This window comes from Phoenix dactylifera, unplaced genomic scaffold (assembly GCF_009389715.1).
Source record: "Phoenix dactylifera cultivar Barhee BC4 unplaced genomic scaffold, palm_55x_up_171113_PBpolish2nd_filt_p 000292F, whole genome shotgun sequence".
In the NCBI taxonomy this organism is placed as follows: Eukaryota; Viridiplantae; Streptophyta; class Magnoliopsida; order Arecales; family Arecaceae; genus Phoenix; species Phoenix dactylifera.
The window spans coordinates 244008-265961 of record NW_024067772.1 but is presented as its reverse complement, the minus strand read 5'-3'; the positions used below and the strand labels follow the sequence as shown (position 1 = coordinate 265961).

Below are 21954 nucleotides of genomic sequence, written 5' to 3'. Positions count from 1 at the left end.
AATGTGCTTGTAACTCGTATTGCCAAATTTTGTAGAATTAAGTGTAGAAACAGAAGAAACACCAGAATGGTAGCATGAAGAATGGTAGCATCTCTAAACACTGTGGAGGATCAATCGTATTTGTCAATCATAACGAACGATTGGTACACATCTTTATTCAATTAGATTTCTATAATAATTTTCATATTATTGTTTAATCATCTCAAATCTGCCCATTATATGTTAATGAATTTTTTTCTTTTCTCTTTTGTAGAAAATAAAGTTCGGTAGGGAGCCAACAATAGTTGATTTTTTTATTAATCGGACGCATAAGACAAAGCAAGGCATGGGAGGATATGTGGATAAGAGAAGTAAAGTTGTCATGGTAAGTATAATTTTTTTATGATTCATAAATATTATTGAGCTTGCTCATGTTTATCTCTTGTTTGATCTACCATAATATTTTTCTTTTCTTTCAAATCAACTGGCAGACAAAATATTCAGCTGAATACTCCAAAAAATATGGTGATGCCTCCACCTCAGATGCTCCACCACATGATTATGACTTGTGGTTTAAGGCAACTGGTGTCCCAACTCATGGCCATGTCTATAGCTTTAGTCCCCTGGAGGATCTCACTAGAATTATTGGGCAATCATCATCCTCTTCCACCTCTACAAGTCAAGCTCCAGAGCTATACACGCGTGAAGACCTTCTAGGTATTCTTAAGCACGAAAAGAAAAAAATGGCAGGAGGAGGTTCTTCAAAAGATGAGAGAAGAGATTGGCTTTGGACCAAGGCATGCAGATCATGGGAGTAATGGTGATTTTGATTCTCCTGATCATGCTTCATTATGATTGCTTTTGCCTTAGATGATAGGTCTTTGCATTCCTAGGAGGAATGAAATCTCTGTTGATCTCTATGGCATACTTTTGAACTTTGATTTTGATGGATTTAGGACATGTTGATGCCTATTTTGAATGACATGTTAAATGACTTTTAAGTAATGTTGAATGCCTTTGCTATTAATGATATTATTATTATTATTATTATTTTGAGCCAATCAATGTACCAAATGTACCAGTTATTGGGATGTGATCAGGGACCAAATTTGGTTACTAAATTGTTTACCAAGTATTGTGACGAGCAGCCATAAACTTAATGATAGAATTTTGGTTACAGAAAATTGATTTTGCTCAATGAGTTGTGACAAATTAGTAACGGTAACCTTGTCACTAGGTCAGTGACGGGATTAATGACAAATTTAGTAACAAATTTGTGACCATGTCTGTGACGACTAAATCTGTCACTGATGGTTATGACAGATCAGTGACCAAACTTGTGACCGAATTCTGTAACAAAATCAGTGACCAAGTTACCTTTCGTCACTAACTCAGTGACTGGTTAGTGACGAAAAATATGTAATTTTTTAAATATTTAATTTTTGGATTTATAACGGCTTAGTGATGGCGGTTCTGTCACGGCATTAGTGACAGAAATTGCCGCCATCACTGAGAATTTAGTGACGCGTGTTTTTATAACCAATTCAGTGGCGGAAGCGCCGGTCACAAATTCTGTATTAGTAACCAAAAATATGGTATAGTAATGGGAATCTCCGTCACTATATGTGTGTTTTCTGGTAGTGGTGCATGATGATTCCAATATTTCTACCCATTACGAACTTTATGCCTCGCAACGCCGAGCTTGCTACGAAAATCTTCAAATTGCTCGATAGTCAATCTTCGATGAAGATATCCACCAACTGGTCATTTGTGGAAATCTTTTTCATTTTTTTCTTACCCTATAAATCTACTTACAAAAAATAGAGCAGACCCCACTAGGTAAAGGAATCAAATCCCATCCTTCATTTTTTTTAAGAGCTGAAATCTCTTCTTTCATGGCATCCTCCCAAACACCAATTCCCTTGGCCTTATTATATGAAGTGGGTTCTAGCTAATCAATAATAGTAGAAGCATAACAATAAACAATAAAAAAATAACCTCAATCTCCATACTTGTCAACTAGTTTCTCTTGCTTCTCTGCACCTGTGATGGATCCTCGAAAGCTTTAGGTTCATCTTCAAATAACTTCATGTCTTCTTCTTCTATAATGATGTATTCCTTTTTCTTCAATGATGTGTTCCTTTTTCTTTAATGATGTGTTTTTTTTCTTAGAATTTGAGGCATGTATACTAGTTTTTCATAAACTTTTATGAGCACGAGAAGTAGGAAAAAGATAAAGGAGACTTTAGTTGTTGAGCTAAAGAAGAAGCTAGAGAAGAGGAAAAAAGTTCACCAATTTTTGTAGGGACAACATCCTTCTGAAATACCCGATTCTCATTAGAAACTAATCTAAACTCACCAACTAAGAGATAGAATCCATCAGAAGAGTATAAAAAGAGCTCTCATCAAAAACAATATATCTGGAGATATAAATCTTTATTGTTTCAGGATTAATATATCTCCAACCTTTTCTAGCCTCATCATAGCCCAACCAAAAATATGCATCTGACAGATTTTTTATCTAACTTATTAGAGAAAGCGTCATAATCATGCATAAAGCAAACACATCCAAACAAACGAAGATAAGAAATATCAAAGCACTTTTCAAACAATTTTTCATATAGAGTCATATAACCAATACTTCTTAAAGGCATCTTATTAAGAACATACTATTGTCTGCATGCTCTCTGCCTAGAATTCACGCTTTACATTCTTTGCATGAATCATACTGCAGATAGTCTCAAATAGATGCATGTTCTTCCTCTTTACCACACCATTCTATTAAGAAGTAACTCGGTAAGTAAACAATCTAGTTATGCCATAACTAATCATATAGTTAGAGAATTCTTTTGAAATATATTCACTACCACCATCAGCTCTTAAGCAGCCAACTTTTAATTTAAAGATATTTCAACCAAATTTTTTAATTGATAAAATTTCTCATGCACTCCTAACATTTTCAAACAAAATAAACCTAAGTGTAACTAGAGAAATCATCAAGATAACTGAATATCTCAAACCAGTGAAAGATAGAGTACTAATCCTTCATATGAGATCTAAATGTATCAAGTACTATAGTGGCTGAGAAGATCTTGTTTGGATTTCTTTAAAGGTAGCTTATGCATTGTTCCATAGTGGCATCCAATGCAAATCTTGCCAGTATTAACCTTCATCTTAGAAAGTCCATTAACCAGTCTCCTACTCCACATATTTTAAAGTCTATCATAATTCACATGAGCCAATCTAGCATCCCATAAATCAATGGTATTATGCTTAAGAGTCCGATCAACATAAGAATTACCAGAAGACATAACATAAAGCTTGTTCACTTTCCTACCTTCAGTAATAAGCTTTCCAGAATATTTAACATTAGCATAAATCTCCACAGCATCATATCCAAATAAAATAGAATACCTTTTGTTCGTATTTGTAAAACAGAAATCAATTTTTTCTTCATGCCAGGCATATATTAAACGTTATTTATAGAAACAAAAGAACCGGTAGATGATGTGAAAGATAAATCATCAATACTTTTGCTAAGATAAAGTAAATCATCGGTAGTAGCAATAATATCAGAACCGATATAATTATGTAGAGAATCAAATATCATTCTATAGCCAGCAAGATGATTAGAATACCTAGAATCAACAATCCAATTATGAGCAAAATTAATATCTGACATATAAGAAGAAGTAGAAATACATATCTGCTGGCTATCAAGACAACTAAAATCAACCATAGTAACAGTAAGAGCCCAACTACCAGTTTTCTTCTCTCCCCTAGGTAGAAAACATGCTACTCAAAGAGTAGATCAACCGTATTAGCCCAAATCTAAAACAAACACTAAACACAAAGAAATATTATGAAAAGAATATAATAGTGGAAGAAAAATTTAAGAGAGCAAAATTAATTTATTCAAAAGAAAATAAAAGCTGAAATAAAAAGTTTGGCTCCCTCTCATAAAGGCACCTCACTAATTAAAGAGGCTCAACAAAAAAAAAAATCTGTCCCCCATGCTCTAATGTAGAGAATGCAACATTAGATTGTTTGTAACTTCACCCTATAATCTTGAATTTTGTGGCTGAATTTTTCACATCTACGATAGTTCTCCGTAAATTTATAATAATTCTTTTGACTAGGATTTTTATCTTTCTCAGATTCTCCAAATGGCCTTTTTTCTAAATTTTTAAATTTATGATTCCACATTTTATTTTTATTTTTACTATCAAAAAATAAGGCCTCTTCTTTTTGAGGGAATATAGTTATGTGTCTAAATATTAAGTGTTTCTTCAATAACAAGTATATTTTCTAACTCTGCTGACATAGATTATTTAGGCCATCTAGAAATAGCAAGCATATAAGCACCATACTCTTTATTCAAACCATGAACTAACAGTCTATGCTGCTTATTTTCATTATAACAAGAATTTAGATCAAGCATACCAAGTTTATCAATTGCTATTCAGCATATTATTGGAAACGACTAAACCACCAATCTCTAGTCTGATCCTTGATTCATTCATGGAATTACTAATCAGCTCATCTGCCTTCGATTTCTTTTCTTTCAAAAAAAGTATTGAGAGCATGTAAGATTACCTTGTTTGAAAGCATTAATCTCATTCTCCAAAAATTGAAGTCGAGCATTATTAGGCTTTGAGCGGAGAGAAGTAAGAATATTATATGCTATTTTTGGCTCCTTTATATCTTCAATATGCTGATGATTTTCTTCATCCATATTGATCCTGAGAATATACATCGCATTTTCAACTTTGATCTCCCACCTTTTGCTCATTTCTGCATTATCAAGAGATTCTGGTGGCTTCATCGTATCTGTTCTATTCACAATCTTTCATAAATCTTATTCGAACAAATAAGATTTGATGCAAGCCTTCTAATATGAATAGTTGGTACTGTTTAATTTTTTGATCCAAATTCTAGAAATGATAGTAGCTTCAGCCCTGATGATTAACCTTTTGAAATCCACACGCTTGCACTACCACACAGTAAATTACTGAAAGCTTTTCAACCATGCCAAGCTACAAATACATGAACAACCTATCTCTAAGCCTATGACTCTGATACCATATGGAACGACAAATATATGGACCACTAATCTTAAAACCTATAGGTCTAATACGATATAGAACGACATACTACCTAAAATAGATCGACCATACTAGCCCAGGATCTAGAACAATCATCAAAAAAATAAATAAATAATAGAAAAGAGATTCTATAAGAAAAAAATTAGCAAAAAAATATTTTATTTAAAAATTGAAGCATACAAAAATGTTTTTTCTGATGCCTCACCAAAGACGATTCTTGTCACTCTCTCCCTGCCTCTCATTTCTGACACCACACCAAAAGGGACGCTCACCTCCTTCTCTCGAAGTACATCACGTTCCCACGCTCTTTCTAAAGATAAAATTCTCCCCTAAAACTCTCACTGAAAGATAAAATTCCATTAAGACTTTTATCCTTATTCCAAACCAACTCAAAAACTAACTGAAAACCAAAACTCACTAAAAGGTAAATTTTGTATGTTAAACCTAAAGCTCAACCTAAGCTAACTTAGACCAATACATAAAAAGAATAACTTCATGCCTTGGAGTTCATGATGACTCTAACAATTTTTTCATTGAGCAAAAGCTACAAAATCTCTCTTCATCTTTGATTTTTATCTAACGATCCAGGCATAATCCTGGACATGAGCATTAAGAGAGAGAGAGAGAGAGAGAGGGAATATATCCGTAGATTAGCTAGTTTCTATTGGAAGGGATGCAACTTTTATCTCTTCCATCTTTAACGGACCCTGCCCATGCGCAGTTTTAAAGAATTTTTGTTTATATGTACTCGCATGGCAACATGTAACTGGATGGCAAACAGCAACTGTTCTGTCTCACAAAGCATCAAAAAGAAGAGGTTCCTGAAATTAAACTACCGACACTTTTGGTGCTTAGCACATGAGAGTCAGGAGACATATTTAAAAGAAAGGAGTATACAATAAAAGGCTGTGCTACCATTAATAAATGAAAGATACTTTGCTATGAGATCTTTATGAGAATTGATTAGAATACTCATTCTTTTGTTTGATGTAAGCAATTCATTCACACTTTTGGTGCAGTGCTGAAAAGACTAATTAATTCCACAAATGATGTAGTACTGTTGTAGCTTTCCCATGAATGTAGATAAAATATGGATCACAGTTGGTAGCAACTGCGTATAATACACCTTGGATTTATTTTACTGGCATAGAGTGAGTGCTTCTAGTCTGTTGCAAAATTTAGTAGATGATAGGAAGGTAGAAGAGTTCGTCAGGAGGACAATTATCTCATATGGAATGAGACATAGTGAACAATTTTTGCACAACTCGAGTTAAAAAAAAAAATATGTATAGAATTTGGAAGTTATGCTATTTCAGAAACAAAAAGAGAAGCTTGCTTGGCAACAAGGGCATTCACTCATAATACAGTGCCTAGGAGGGAGTTGAAGAAGTCATAAAATCTAGAAGAATGGTGGTGCATGGAAAAGTCCAGCTAAATATTTAATTGTGGTAGAAGAGATTTATATTACAATCAATAATAAAATAATTGGTGAGTAAATTGTAAATTAGTGAATAAACAACTAAAGAAAAAAAACAAATTGTTAATCTTTGAACAAGTGATATTGTGGTATGCACCATCTGTATACATAAGAAGGCAATCATGCGCATGGTCTTCCTTAATTTTCTCTGTTGTTTTTTTTTAGTTTTAAGAAAATGCATGTATATGCTCTTCTTATAGCTCATTTCTATCCATAATTTCTCTCTCTCTCTCTCTCTCTCTCTCTCTCTCTCTCTCTCATGCATGCACATAAGCTATTATGAAAAAAAAATTCATTTTCTCATCTATGATAGATCATATAACCATGCATAAAAAAAAAGAAAGAAAGAAAAAGATCAACCATGCTTTTTTTTCATTTAATTGCATCACACACACACACACACACACAATGGTCCTCCAAGTTACTCTAAAATTAATGTTAACTACGACGTCCATTTCTACATGAAAGATACAAGACGTCCATTTCTACATGAAAGACACAATTGATCAATATCTTCTATTGAACTTGTCCATTTGATCATGAATGAGAAACTTCATACCCCACCTGTTTTTTTCCTGAGAAAGACCACATGTTGTTTAACATTGACTCTTGACTGATTGCCATAAGTGGGTAAAAGATATTAGTTCCCTTTTTCCACAACTATAATCTTGGCCCCATAAAATTATTTGATTAGCCAGATTGTGGAAGCTAAATAGTCAATTAAATAATCTACGTAAAGCATACTCTCTCTAAGTACACTGGACCCTCCCTATTTTGTATATGACCACATTACTGTCATGCTACCAATAATCTATTTTGTATAATCTACTTTCATTACAATAATCTTTGCCAAGAAGCAAAGCTAACCAAAGGAAAATTTTGTAATGGATAGAAAGAAGCGTTTACCAAAACAAAGTAGACGCAAAGGAAAGAGTGTGGTGCAAAAGGAATCATTTCCTTTGCGTCTCCACTATGCTTTAACACAATTTGCAAAGAAGTTTCAAAGAAGTCATGGAATTAATCCCCATTTCAAACACCAGGTGAATCACCTCCTATAACAAAACCTCCTCACAATTGCAAAAAAGAAAAGGAACCACTACGCTTTAACACAATTTGCAAAGGGAGTCGTGACCCAGTAACTGGTTGTATGGTTCTCAACTCCCTTCTGAAACACAGAAATGTGATGGGATTCATGGTAAACATAACAGATACTTTTTATTTATTAGATTAGTATGAATTTTGTTTGATAAAAGTATCTTTCTTCCTACCGAAGTAGCTCTCTGAAGAAGAAGAAGAGAAGGAGGAAAATACAGAAAAGAAAAAATAATTGCCCACACATATGGGAGCTGTCTAACACAGTGCAGTTGCATGATTGGGAACTGAAATTGTACGTTTGGGGAAGATTTTACGAACTTCTTAATCCGTACTTCTGTCAATAATTTGCCTGATGTTAGTAATACACGTGTACTCATAGAACAAATATATTCTTCGTGGAGCTTTAAAAACACCAGAAGATAAAATTTATAGAAAAGTTGGTGACTTATATAAATTGAAATATTCTATATTTATAATTTACTTTGTTTCCTCTTTTTTTAAGAAAATTTTTGTTTAAGAATTTTAACAGTTGGATGTGAATAAGAAACATCTTTTTAAGCTACTGCATATAATGCATGAGCAGATGCACGTAGCTGCAGAAAATCTTAGATGTGGAATAATTTAACTAATATCTAATTGTAAGAAGATCTGAAAAATTATAATTTATAACTAACATTTTGCGCTGGCTGGTATACAGTAGTCTCCATGAGTGGGTCGCTTTTTTTATTGCCAAAATCCGACAATATTAGGTCCTTTTCATCTACAGAAGTCTAGTAGTTTTTAACCTTTAGATAAAATAAGTTTTAATTATTATAGCATTATTCTAAATTTTTAGTCAGCTCGCCTGATTAAGGTCATTTTTCCAACTGAAAATTTACGAAAGTAAGTCACTTTTATATAGGTTTAAAGGATCTCGTAAGTCACTTTTATATAGCTTTGGTGGATCTTGTTTTCTATTATCGAAATCCAACAATATTAGAAACCATCATCAATAGAAGTCTAGAATATTTTGAATTTTAAAAAGAAAATAAATTATAAATATTATAAAAATATTTTGATTTTTAGTAGAATCACCTGATTAAGGTTGATTATAATTTATTTTGTTCAGTCTTTTGTTAAGAAAGATTTTGTTTAATAATTTTAACAATGGATGTGAATAAGAAGTATCTTTTTTTTGTTATATAAAAGGAGTAAGCATCAAGAAATGCTACCATCCTTGCATTTAAAAAACTACAACACATTGGACATCAAGTCTCAAGATAAGAGACATAGTCAACAACCAATTACCTGTGATGTGACTCGATGCCAACTTTTCAAAGTCAAACCTAGAGGTTTCTATCCATTACTCTCAATGTTGGCACCATTTCCTTGTTCTTTTATTTGGGTCATGGGCACAAGGTAAGAATGTAGGCCCTGGATCTATAGAAGATCCTTTCTCCACCAACACTCGTCTCATCCATCCTCTCAAGCTTCTTTATATTGACTCCCATGCAAGTCAATGCAAGATAAGAATATAAGAAAAAAAGAATACAAGGTTCACTATGTCGGCACCATTTCCTTATTCTTTTATTTGGGCCAAGGCACAGGGTAAAGAATATAAGCCCTCGATCTATAGAAGTTCCTTTCTCCACCAGCTTAAGACTCGTCTCGTCCATCCTCTCAAGCTTCTCTATATTGACTCCCATGCAAGTCAATGCAAGATGGTTTCAGCCTTCTTTTTTTAAATGCAGATGAGATCATTTCACGTGAAACAGAAAGATCTTTAACCTTTCAATATTACACAGTGCTCGTTATCAACGTCCACAGCTTGTTCATGCTCATAGTATTAAAGCATTCATGATCCAACCAACAGAGAGGTTTCATCCTAGCTGAAGTAACCATGCCAACTCAAGGAATAGACCAGATAGGAGCTTAGTTGGAGAAAGAGAGAGAGATAGGGATCAGCCACTCAGCCTTAAAACTCCCCCACTTCACCTTGGTTTCAGAGAAGCTACAAAGAAAGAGTAGTTAGCCCCTGACCATCAGCTCAGAGCACTATTTGGTCAGTTGAGAGAAGCTCGAGTCCTATTGAAGATTTGAGTACTAGAAGTTATCAAATGCAAACAAGGAGCACAGGACACTTCATTGACAGTGATGATGATCGTTGGTTCCCTTGCAAGGAGTGGTTGGAGTTAATATATTGTTGTAGGATTAAGTCAGGGCTATGAACTTCTTAGAAAGTGGGTAGAGGAGGTGGGTGATGACTTGGTCTTGTGAGTGGTTTTGGGTTGTTGTGTCAGTTTGGGACTGATTTTTATAGGTTTTAATCTTGCATCTCTGTGGCTAGATCTCGTTTTCCAGCAGCGCGAGCTGATATAAGCATTGGGTGATAATGGAGGACTATCTATTTTCATATCTGGATAGACGACCGATTCTCTCAGCGCTGAAATACTCTGTTACGTTTTGATGTTGATGATTAAAGGATGATTTAATCTTGTTCTCATGGATTCTTGGTGGAATATCATGCTTGCCTGTTTATTTTATAGATAATTGTCTGTATTCTATTCCCCACTTGTAATCCAATCTTAACTTTGTAAACTTTCTTACTTCAATAAAAGCCAGATGGCTTTGCCTCTCTTATCATCAAAAGAAAAAACATTTGTCATGAGGACCCATCCAGTTTAATTATTTAGTGGCAGCTGCAGGACCTTGTTCACCATCTATTTGTCCTGACAGTAGATTTGGAAAACAAAAGCCAACTTAAAAAAAAAAATCTTTAACTTTTCATCTAGAATAGTTCTACTATGCCATTATGCACTTTCTAAGAATATTTTATTACTATGTCCGAAAAATTGAAGATGCACCATCCAGAATCTGCATGTAGAATCTCTGGTTGCTAAATAAAGAAGTATGGCCATAGGCACAAACCTTGATTAATTCTTATATGGAAGGCCATTTTTTACTTGTGCAACATTTTAGATTATATAAGCATCCATTTCCGATGTTTATTTTATGACTGTAGATTGTACTTAGACAGCAAGAAATTAGGAGTGGTTAACCAATTCAAACCCAAAACTTTGGGCATATGGTCTGGATGGACCTCAAGTCATCATGTCAACCACTCTATCATGTTTTACTTTAGACATAACTTTCTATTTCTGAGCCATTTGTTTCCACAAATGAAATTTAAATAGAATTGATTTTAACTTTTAATCATAGTTGGAAAGTTTAGTCCGTTCGATGATGACCATCTATAGTGATTAATCTCCATTTATGATGCATTTCTACCTGGTAAATCCATGAACTATCTTGAATTAGCTAAGTTTGAAGCTCTATGCACCACCAAAACTTCTACTCCAATTTGAAATGGCATAATCCTGGTCTATCAGTATTTGATTTAACCAACTTATAGAATAATATTGATTAACCATCTCATAAGATGGATATTAAAAATCTAACCTGTCCTTGAATTTATTGAAATTTTACAATTTTGTATGACTCGATAAAATCAAATCAAGTAATGCTTAAGCAAACAATCTAACAAAATTGTGGATTTTAATTGTGATTTTCTTAATTCACTTTTATGCTGAAGAGAGCTAAATCAATCAATTAGAAACCCTTACTCACCATTCATTACCAACAAAAGGTCGAATAACAATCATGAGACAGATGTACTTTAGGTACTTGTGATGGGGTCGCGGCCCCTTCATGGTTTGTTTTGAAAATTCCCATATCAGGACATTAATTGAAAGTAGTGCTAAAGAATTGGAAAAAAATAAATAAATAAATAAATAAGGTACAACCCTTCACAATGGAATAACCTTGAATTATCACTGAAACCATCATTTGCCATATTAAATTTATTGACTAATTTTCCATAAGGTTTGCTTCAGCGCAAGGGATGTTAAAGATCGGTATTTAATTCAATTCCTAATACTAACCCATGAATCATCTTTAAGGGGCTGATTTAAGCATGAGATTTTGAGACACACACACACACACACACAGAGAGAGAGAGAGAGAGCCTTGTGCTCCAAGTGAAGAACCAGAGATAGCAAGAGGGATATATTGACAGACTTTTCCCTGGAGTCGATCAGTAGTAGTAGTAGAAAGTACCCTCTTCGCGTTTATTCTTGGAGACGACCTTCATAAATATCATGCATAGCGTCTTGTTGAAGAAAAGACCTTCGGCATGATGGTAGTAGAGTAGTCGATCTGATCTCGCGCGCGGGCTGCCCCAGCTCCCAACTCATCTGGAGAATGAATTGGGCCCCTGTGTTGATGATCTACTAGTTGATTCAAGATCTGGGTGATTAACCCCATTTAACTAGTGCCGAAATCGGTCGGGAATCCGAAATGACGGCACAGCACAAGCCGCCATACCCCCGGAGGCTCCGCTTTACCGCAGATCCACTCTGGTTTCGTCCCGAACCTCCCCTTGGGTCAATCCAATAGCAGAGGCTGAATCTGGGGCCCCAGCTTGCAAGCTTTTACAGTACAATAACCACTCAGAAAATTTTCAAGCGCTGCAAACTGGAATCAGCCCGGTGGTTATACTCCTCTGCATTTTGTGGTTATCTTGTCAGAAAATGATAGTTGATTCTCTCAGCAGCAAGAAAAATGGCAAAGATGGTAGGCCAGGGCCAATCAAATTTACATAACAACTCCAATTCCAAATCTGCAAGCCAAGCACTGCAGGCTCTCAGCTCATTGGCGATAACTTCATTGCCCTTTTGATCAAACCCAAGGGCTCAAGATCATGTCGACATAAAACCTCTCTTGTTTGCATCACATTTGGCTTCGAATATCTAGGTTCATCATCGATGCCTCGGGCATGGAGCAACAACAGGCTAAATTATGCTAAGCACCAAGTGGTGGTGTTACGGGGGGTTTTCCGAATTTAGTCCCACATCGACCGTGTAGCGGAAAGGTCTGTGCCATATAATGGGGGGCTCAATAACCCTTCCCTGAGGAGGCGCCTTTTGTGGGGCAAAACCGTGAGGAGGGCTCCAGGTATGCTCGACCCCAAAGCGGACAATACCTCCTGAGGGACACTCTCTCTTCCGCTGCTCGGATCAGTGGGGACTATGCTGGTGACAGGGTGTAAATCCCGCATCGGATGGCGCTAGAAGGAGGGCCTGGCCCTCCACCTATCCAGTAAGGAGCCGACCCGGGCACAGGACCTCCCCACTGGGGGGGGCTGTGTTACGGGGGGTTCCCCGAATTTAGTCCCACATCGACCGTGTAGCGGGAAGGTCCATGCCATATAATGGGAAACTCAATAACTCTTTCCTGAAGAGACACCTTTTGTGGGGCAAAACCGTGAGGAGGGCTCCGGGTATGCTCGACCCCCAAAGCGGACAATACCTCCTGAGGGACACTCTCTCTTCTGCTGCTCGGATCGGTGGAGACTATGCTGGTGACTGGGTGCAAATCCCGCATCAGATGGTAAAGGTAGAAGAGGTTCCTGAGACGGCATTTCTTGGTGCACAACATAAACATTCAATTCAGCGCTCCAGAAGAGCTGAAGTCTGCACTAAGCATTCACATGTTTTCTTGCCACAAGACAACATCAAGTAGCTGAAGTGGTCCAACTTGAAGAAGCTGATGGAGGCCTTGCTGTATGTTAATAGAGGGTGGACAGAAATGCTAGGCAAAACAAGGGATGCACTTCTTATGCTTAGATCTGATTGTGAGATAAGCTTATCGTCTAACAGTATATGTTTGTATGTGGGTCGGGTTGACCCGTGACCCTACCTAGTCTCAACTAAAGCAGCAAATAGGTTGGGTTGACTCGTGACCCGACCCGACCCGCTTAGACCCGACCCGATCCACTTTGGAGGACCGTGGGGCCGGGTCGAATCCTAAAATTGGACCCGTTCCATTTTTCGGACCAGATCTGGGTTTACTAAATTCAGACCCGACCCGACCCGGCTCATTTGAAATTTGGATAATTTTGAATTTTCAATTCTACGACCCGACCCGAATTTATAAAATTATTTGGACCCGTGGGCTGCAGCCCGCAAGGGTGCAAACACAAGTTCTGAAGTAATGGATTGGTTGACCGGAATCGAACCAGATCCGAATTTTTTGGGTTGGGTCCGGGTTATACATAAACACGACCCGACTCGAATGATCCGTTGGATCAAAAATTGTAGCAATGGATCCGACCCAATCTTCTATCGGGCCAGGTCTGGGTCCAAAATTAGGACCCAAACAAAAAACTATATTAGGTCGGAGTCACTTATGACTCGATCCGACCCGATCCATTTGCACTCTTAGTCATAACCCAATTAGACCAACAGGTGGGCCAGGCCCAAAATTTGGTCCTGATTTAAATTCTAGATCGGGTTTGGGTCTTGTATTTTAAACCCAACAAGATCAAAGTCAACCCATATATTATATAGGTCGAATTTGGGTCAAAAGAAAAGAGCCCGATCCAGCCCAACCCACACTTGATCCCGCTCGACCCAAAAATCTGTATTATAAATACCTACTTCTTCCCTCTATCTTTGATCAATTACCTTTATCTTGCTAATATATCAAAAATCATATAGTTTGAAGACTCATAGCCTATCATCAAAAAATGGATAGTATAAATAACATAAAACACATATATGCACCATTGTTTGTAAACTTCAAAATGAATGGTTACTTAGACTTCAAATGAAAATTCAAATTCAAATCGACTCTTTATACTTTTATTTGAATTTTTTTAGTAATTTTATATTTGATTATCGATTATTATATTTTATCCATAAAAGAATAGCTGGACACTTGGCTCATACTATAAACTCAACCTAATCCGGTCTCTCAATGCGAACGTGATCAGGTTTGGTATGGATCATTCTTGACCCCAACCAAACCCACAATCATTCAAAATGGAATTGAGCCACATCAGGGTCAAGCATGCCCTTATCCAACCTGACCCATTTGCATCCCTAGGAATATATTTTGTTGTATCTGCTGCCACATATTTATATTAAAGTGGTTGTTGGTCATTGCCTCAATAACATTCTGAATTAGGTGCACATGCTAGTATGTGCAGATAATTCTTCTTAATAGGCTACTCGAAAGAGGTCTAAAAACTTGTAAGGTGAGAAGTCTCACCTCTGTTTCCCTGTCTCAACTTCCTCACCTCATACAGACTGGCATATTGCAGTTGACTATTTAAATAATCATCGAGAAGCCTGCCTTGGAGACCTTTTAATGTTGACACAAGGCGAACCTTGAATCCTTGAATCTAAAGCCTTAGACAAGTACTGCCACTAAATTAAGAAGCGTGATTTATCACCAAAAAGGAAATGTAATTCATCAAAGGTTGGTGCAACAGATAGCTTACTGTGATATTCTGTTGTTCAATTGCATTTTCTCTGAAAATATTTCAACTCAGTTGCATGTCTTATCAGTATATTTCTGCAGTCTGACAACGCAAGGCAGTTCGCTAGTTCATAGTTTGCCTGATAGATACCAAGGTTATTCAGCTTATCCTGCAGCTCACTTTCTCTTTCCATCGATCTGAATCTATCTTCCTTTGATCTATTACAGTGGAAAACGAAAGGGCTGTAACTGCTGACAACATATTTTCACTCATTGAAATGACATATTTTTACCCCGTTTATAAGATCAAAAAGGTAAGGTTCCCTTCCACACCCATTTGTCTAATTACTGACAAAGGAGCAGCTTCTGTAGTCATGGATCCTGCACTTTATATTCATATTATAATGTTCCAAGAAGATGGAATTTTTTTTTTTCCCAGCAGAAGCACATTTGGCTTTGAACTATTCCTGCAGTTCCTATAACCCTTCACCAGCTCTACAAATTAACACCAATCTTTCCAGAGCAATACTACCGCTTTCCTGGTATCAATATGTGAAAGTCCAGCATACCCAATATTCCATGCAAAAAAAAGCCAGACTTCGTGCTTTTATAATTATATTAAGCTTACTTGCTCCCCTATTCTGGACCCAGTAGCAATCAATGGAAGCTGTTTCAGATGTTACCGGCTTCCTGGAAGCAATCATTCCCTGCAGTAATCCTTCACTTCAGGCGTTAAAATCTATATTTTCCTGGTTCCATCAACCATTTGGAGTATTCTGATTACCTGTATGTTCCAGTTCTACTAGGAAAAGTGAATAAAATAGTCAGATGCAGGTTTGACTAAATCCTCCTATAGAAGAAAGTCTCCCTCATGTAATACAACTAGAGGATGGGTGGAGAAATAATGTCTCTCAGTTCCAACAAGTCAATCATTTTCATTGATCAGAACAAGCAGAAGCATCCAGGACAGCAGCATCAATCCCTCTATTTGTCCTGTAGAGCATACCATCTCCCATTACATTAAAATTAACTCTCATCCTTTGATTTGCCCTTGACAGAAAAGCTGTTTGAAAATTCCTAAACACTTAACAGCAGTTCAAAATCCATGACATGGAATCTAATTGATAAGATGCAACAAAGCAACCCTCCCAGCTATCAACAGTTGGCAACTTCTTAAAACTAACTAATATGCGCTGTCTTTTTTTTTTTTTTAACTGAAACGGATGTTTCATACAACTCTAGTATGGACACATCCAAAAAGATCAAGAAACAGAACATCCCGAAGTGCTCTAGGAGCTTCCTTTCCTCCACCCACAGGGCACCCTCGGAGTGATTGGCCACATACAAGGTCACTCAGTCCGCGGCCCTGTTGGCCTCTCTGTATACATGCTTGGCATGGAATGGCAATATGCATTGTCTTTGATGACTCAAACTGGAAGCTCCACCTTTTGCCCAACAATGCCACTGATACTTGTTTTTTAAGCTTGTAACAAACTCTTAAAAGAAAGACCAGATTGGCTACAAAATCATAATAAAATAATATATTTATTGGTCTGAAGTCCTATGGCATCATTTTCATAGTACGCCATACCAAACCAGACAATACAGAGTGTATCGTACCGTACCGATTTCAAACCATACCAGTTCGATGCCAGTATACGGTATGGAGGGCATACCGACACTTGGTACGCTAAACCAATTTCCATACTGGGCATACCAACACAATGACAGGGATGAAGAGATATTCATGTCCAAGTAGGATCTGAATTATAATTACATCCAAGAACCTAAAAAGGTGATGTCCAATAAAAAATTTTTAGTATATATTTTCATTATGAATTCTACAAATACATGAATTCAAATAATCATAAATTTTTGAATGATTTATCCTTACATATAATTTTCTAGATTTATTTAAATTCAAATTTCAAAAAATCTTGGAATGAATTTTCTTAATAAATAAATAAAAATAATATTTCACCCTAGAATTTAATTATTTTCAATTTGAGTTACATATGCAGAACTCAATATAAAATAGGATTCTCCTTAAAATTTTGAACAAGAATCCCATGAAGATATGAAACAATGTTTTAAGAAGCAAATTAAAATAACACTCATTTCAATAGAGCTATGCTCTTGTATAAGAAATTTCGTTTTATAGAAGAAATTTTTTAATGAAATTAAGAAACTTGCTAAATTTTAAGCAATGCTTCAGAATTAGAGGTAATGCTCGTGATATAAAATTATTTCCTTATGACAAGTGAGAGTAAAATCTCATTAAAATTTCAAGATCATATTGCATACATACGAGTGATGCTCCTATATAAAAAATTTCCATGAGAAATAATATCTTTGAAGAGACCAAATCTCACAAAAACTTGAAGCCATGCTTCATCAACGGAGCGGTGCTCCAATATTAAATTAGACTAGAGTCTCAGAAAACTGAAGCAATACTTCATTTATAGAGAAAGTGCTTTGTATAAGAAATTTTCAATAAGATGAAAATTCTTTTATAACGAGAGTGAAATCTCCCGGAGTTATTGAAAGCAATGCTTCATTATGAAGTGTCCGCAAAGGAAAATCTCAATGAGAATAGGAGTTTTTTCATTAAAATCATACTAAGCGTCTCTCTACAAACTGAAGAAGTGCTTCATTGTTTGTGAAACTTATTAGTATAGATCCCTTTAGGAGAAAATAAAAAGACAGGTAGACATCAAAGAGAGCAAAAAAGTGACACGGAATAGTATTTTTCCTTATCAATAGAGTCTCAGTTCAACAGTTTCTAGTCTTCTCTATATATTTATCTCTGTATGTTGGGTTATATATTTATAGTAAGGACACCACAAAAACCACTGGAAACTATGAGAGATGTTTCCAAGCCATCAGATTCTACATAAATATATTATGAGCTACTAGATTTTACATTAGAGATTAAATAACATTCTTCCAAGTCAAATGGTTTTAGATGAGAGAAAACTGTATCTAAAAATTGAAACAAACAATTCCACATGTCTGGAAGGGCTAGAGGGCCTCATATTCTTTATGAGGTTAGGTGTAATAGAATCTGCTCAATTTAACATTATGGAAACTAAGCCATTTGATTTGCTAGACAGTTTTTTAACATTATAAGACTTGGATCAGTTCTAGCCCTTAGAATCTGATGTACAACAAGGTTGTTACCATTGGATCTAATAGCCTTTCAATAGCTATAAGATATATGTTATCTCAAACATTGTTCTAGCCTTTAAAAGCTAGAACAATTCTCAACCCTTAGATCATACATGCATAAAATTTATTAACATTGGGCTTGATAGTTTCATATAGGCTTGGGGTTTTAACTAATCTCATCCATTATATTTGCCATGAATAAGCCCATTGTTGTTAGATTTGATAAACCCATAAATATTCTTAAAGTTAGATTTAATTCTTGACCCTTGAAATAGATAAAAAGCATTACAGCCATTGGATTCGACATAGTCTCTTTACTAATGTAAACAATTATTTGGTTCTAGGCAACATTCTTGGTATGCAGAAACAAGCTATGATCAAATACTTAAGAATTCCATAGTGAAATCTATTGATTAATTTTCTCTTAGTTTTGAGAGTCATTCCCATTGATTGCTCATACACATAACTTCAAACTATAATCCGAACCATATATTAGTATATAAATGAATATGAACCATTGGATTCATCACAATAAGGATATCAGTATTAAAATTACCCCCAGCAATTTTCATATGATTAATGAATTAAAATAATGTTTTAATCTCACATGACTAATCTAATACAGAAGAACATTCTAATGCCATTTGGCAAAGTCAGTGGAGGCTTTGAGCATAGTAGAAATTTAATTTAACAAAACCTGATATGCCTAATTATTCAGCGATAAAGAAAACAATTATAATCTCATGGAGAAAATCCCTGAAACTTTCAGAATGATATGTTCCACTCGCTTGTCCAGCCAAATGTTGCTTGCATAGGAAAATAGCATTACCAGACTTTGTTGTTTCAAAAAAGAAAAAACTGTTTATATGTCTCCCTAACAACCTGCAGAGAGTTGTATCTTCTAAAAAGAATGGTTACGATTCAGAAACCAACCATGAATCTCATTGGACCAGATAGGTCTGATTTACCCACAAATAGTTTCCATCTACAGCTGCATGTAGCTCTTTATAATGGCATGTACTAGAACTCAAAATTAACCGAGCAAAGAAAGCTAGGAACTTGATCTAGGGACAGTGGGTTCTGCAGTCCAGACATACCAACTCTTCTGCAACGGACATCGTTACCAGGTAGGTTATCTCATATCAGCTGATTAACAGTTTGGCTTCATAACCACATTATATCATTAACCATCTTTATAACACAGGGCTCATGGATGGCATTGCAATAGCCATTAACACAGCACAAAGGAAATCATTTTCAGACAAAGAACAGGATACACAATATTAATAGCAAAATTACAAAGTAATAGCAGCATAAAATTTCTCTGATTCTAACAACAATGCTCATAACAATACAATAGAAAATAATTCCAGAAAAAAGAAAACTGAGAAATAATTACCTCATCCGCCTCTGCTAACTTCTCCACTTCTTCCTCTTTGCATATATTAAGTTTTACCCCTCTGTAAAGTCACACTGCAGGACATCTACACCAAGCTGCCTCCGCAACTTTTTCACAACAAAAACCTCAGGGTCTTCACATATTGTGACCACACTTCCCTTTCGACCAAGTCGACCAGTTCGACCTGCTCGATGAGCATAGTGAATTGAGTCTGTTGGAAGATCCAAATTCACCACAAGATCGCATTCAGGTACATCAAGTCCTCTTGCGGACAACTCATTTGTCACCAAAACTCTCAGTTCACCATCCTTGAATTTCTTTAGAGTTGTTGATCTTGCGAGTTTGCCGAGATCACCATGCAGCTCAGCAGCCTTCATCCCACGAGCCTCAAGCTTAAACACAACATCCTTTAGAGGCTTGGTGTGGTTCATAAAAGCCAATCCACTGTCTTTGCATTCAAGCGCAATGAACACATCCTCCTTAACGTCAACTTTGTGTTGGAATCTTGGAGACACAGTAATAATGTTTTAAGGCTGGCGGTAAGCTATCAGCCACCTCCTTGAGTTTGTCGATGCCTGAGCTTCGAGGTAACATCAAACTGGAATGCAAAAGAGGTAGGTTGTGGAACAGAAATTGAATCAAGAGGTACTACACTCTTAGCCCTGACAAGAAGAGGATCTCGCCCCAGCTCCTAGCTGCCCGTATAACTGAAAATGGCACTGTTGCTGACACCAGGATCATCTGCCGTTCAGACGCCTGGCGAGTGGGCCCAATATATCACTTGGTTTAGCACCAGACCGTCCTTCCAACATGCTCTAGTATTCTGTGCATATCCTCCCCGGTAATTGAATGATAAAAGTTGGTCACTTCATCAAGTACCAGGAACGACAGCCATGTGTACGAAGCTTCCCAGCTGCTGAGACCTCTGCAATACGCCCTGGTGTCCCAACAATAATGGTGGCTTATTCTTCTTCAGAGCTTCTTCTTGTCTTGAACGGTTTGCACCCCCAACAAGTTGCTGGAACAAGCTTCTTATCTGCAGGGCCCAACAGTTTCTCCACCTCTCTTACTATCTGCATTCCTAGCTCCCTTGAAGGAGCAACGATGATGCTTCTATGCCTGGCTTCAGGTCAGAAAGGTTTCCATCCACAGGCTTCTTCAGTGGGCCTACCTCAGAGAGTATGGGGAGAAGGTAAGCTAGCGTCTTTCCAGATCCAGTATATGACTGAACGACAACATCATGTTTCTGTAAAATGGTAGGAATAGCAGCAGACTGCACATCAGTTGGAACAGTCAGACCTTCTTTCTCTAACCGATCAATTAGCAGAGTGACAGTCCAAGCTCACCAAATGTCTTGGCGGAGAAGAGAGCTTCATCTATTTTTAGAGTATTTTTGTTGCTGCTTGTCTTAGACAAGCTGTTCCTCGACTGCTTTAACTCTACCTGAAGAAATTCTTTGTCACTGACTTTGAACTGCCAAGATCAAACAAAATTATCTTTCTTCCTGGAATCAACTTTACATTTAAACCCAAGACTTGAAAGGCTAAGTGCACCACTTTCACTCTCAGATCTACTTCTGAGCCAAGCAGTTTTGTGGAATCCAGCTATCCTGGATACTGACAATTTCCCTCAATGAATTGTCCAAGAAAGAAATTTGAACGTGTAGATGCAAAAGTAAGCATGTTTCGATATGTGCGTCCAACAATTAGTCCTACTTAAACCACTGACAATCAGAAAAGCTTCTAATAGCCCTTTCCCCAGTTAGCAAGATACCAGCAGCTCTAGCTCATGATCAGCTCAACCTGCTCAGAGAAAAAACAGCAACAGCTGGACCATGATTTGACGTAACATTCAAGTTCTTGTAAAAGTGTTTCAAGTTGCAAGGAAGTTTGTGTAAAAGGAAAAGGGAAAAAAAGGATTTTTCCATAAAAATAGAAAAGCTTTTCAATGATTTGAAATAATTTATCCAATCTGTTCCAGTTTCTGTGAAATGAATTAATCAACAAATGAAAACCTCAATTTTCCAAGGAGCACAAGTTTTCCAAGCAGTTCTCCTAGCAACCAAACAGACCTAAGGAGACTGGATAGGATTTGCCTTGTTTACAAATGCACCAAGTCCTTAGTGTTGAATTAATAAAGAAAAGCACATGCCTGCAAGAGGGTTCAAGAAGCATCATTTCTCTACTTGTGCATATTTGTTTAAAAGCCTTGATGATAGTAAAAACGGGCCCCCTCTAGGATCCCTGTTCAAATAAAACAAGGAAACTGGAGGCGGACGCCCTCCTCCTCCCCCGCTCGCTCCCTAGCCATCCGCGGCCCTCCGCCAGCCTTTGCCGAACATCCGCCCGCTCCTCCTCTCCTCCCTCCCTCCCTCTACATCTCCCTCCTTCCCCTCTCTTTCTCTCCTCCATTCTCCCTCTCCCCTCCTCTCT

The 21954-nt window shown here is 36.7% G+C and overlaps 1 pseudogene; it reads right to left on the bottom strand.

The window, feature by feature from the left end:
- Positions 1 to 19559: 19559 nt before the first annotated feature.
- Positions 19560 to 21004, bottom strand: LOC120105462 (annotated as a pseudogene).
- Positions 21005 to 21954: the final 950 nt, after the last annotated feature.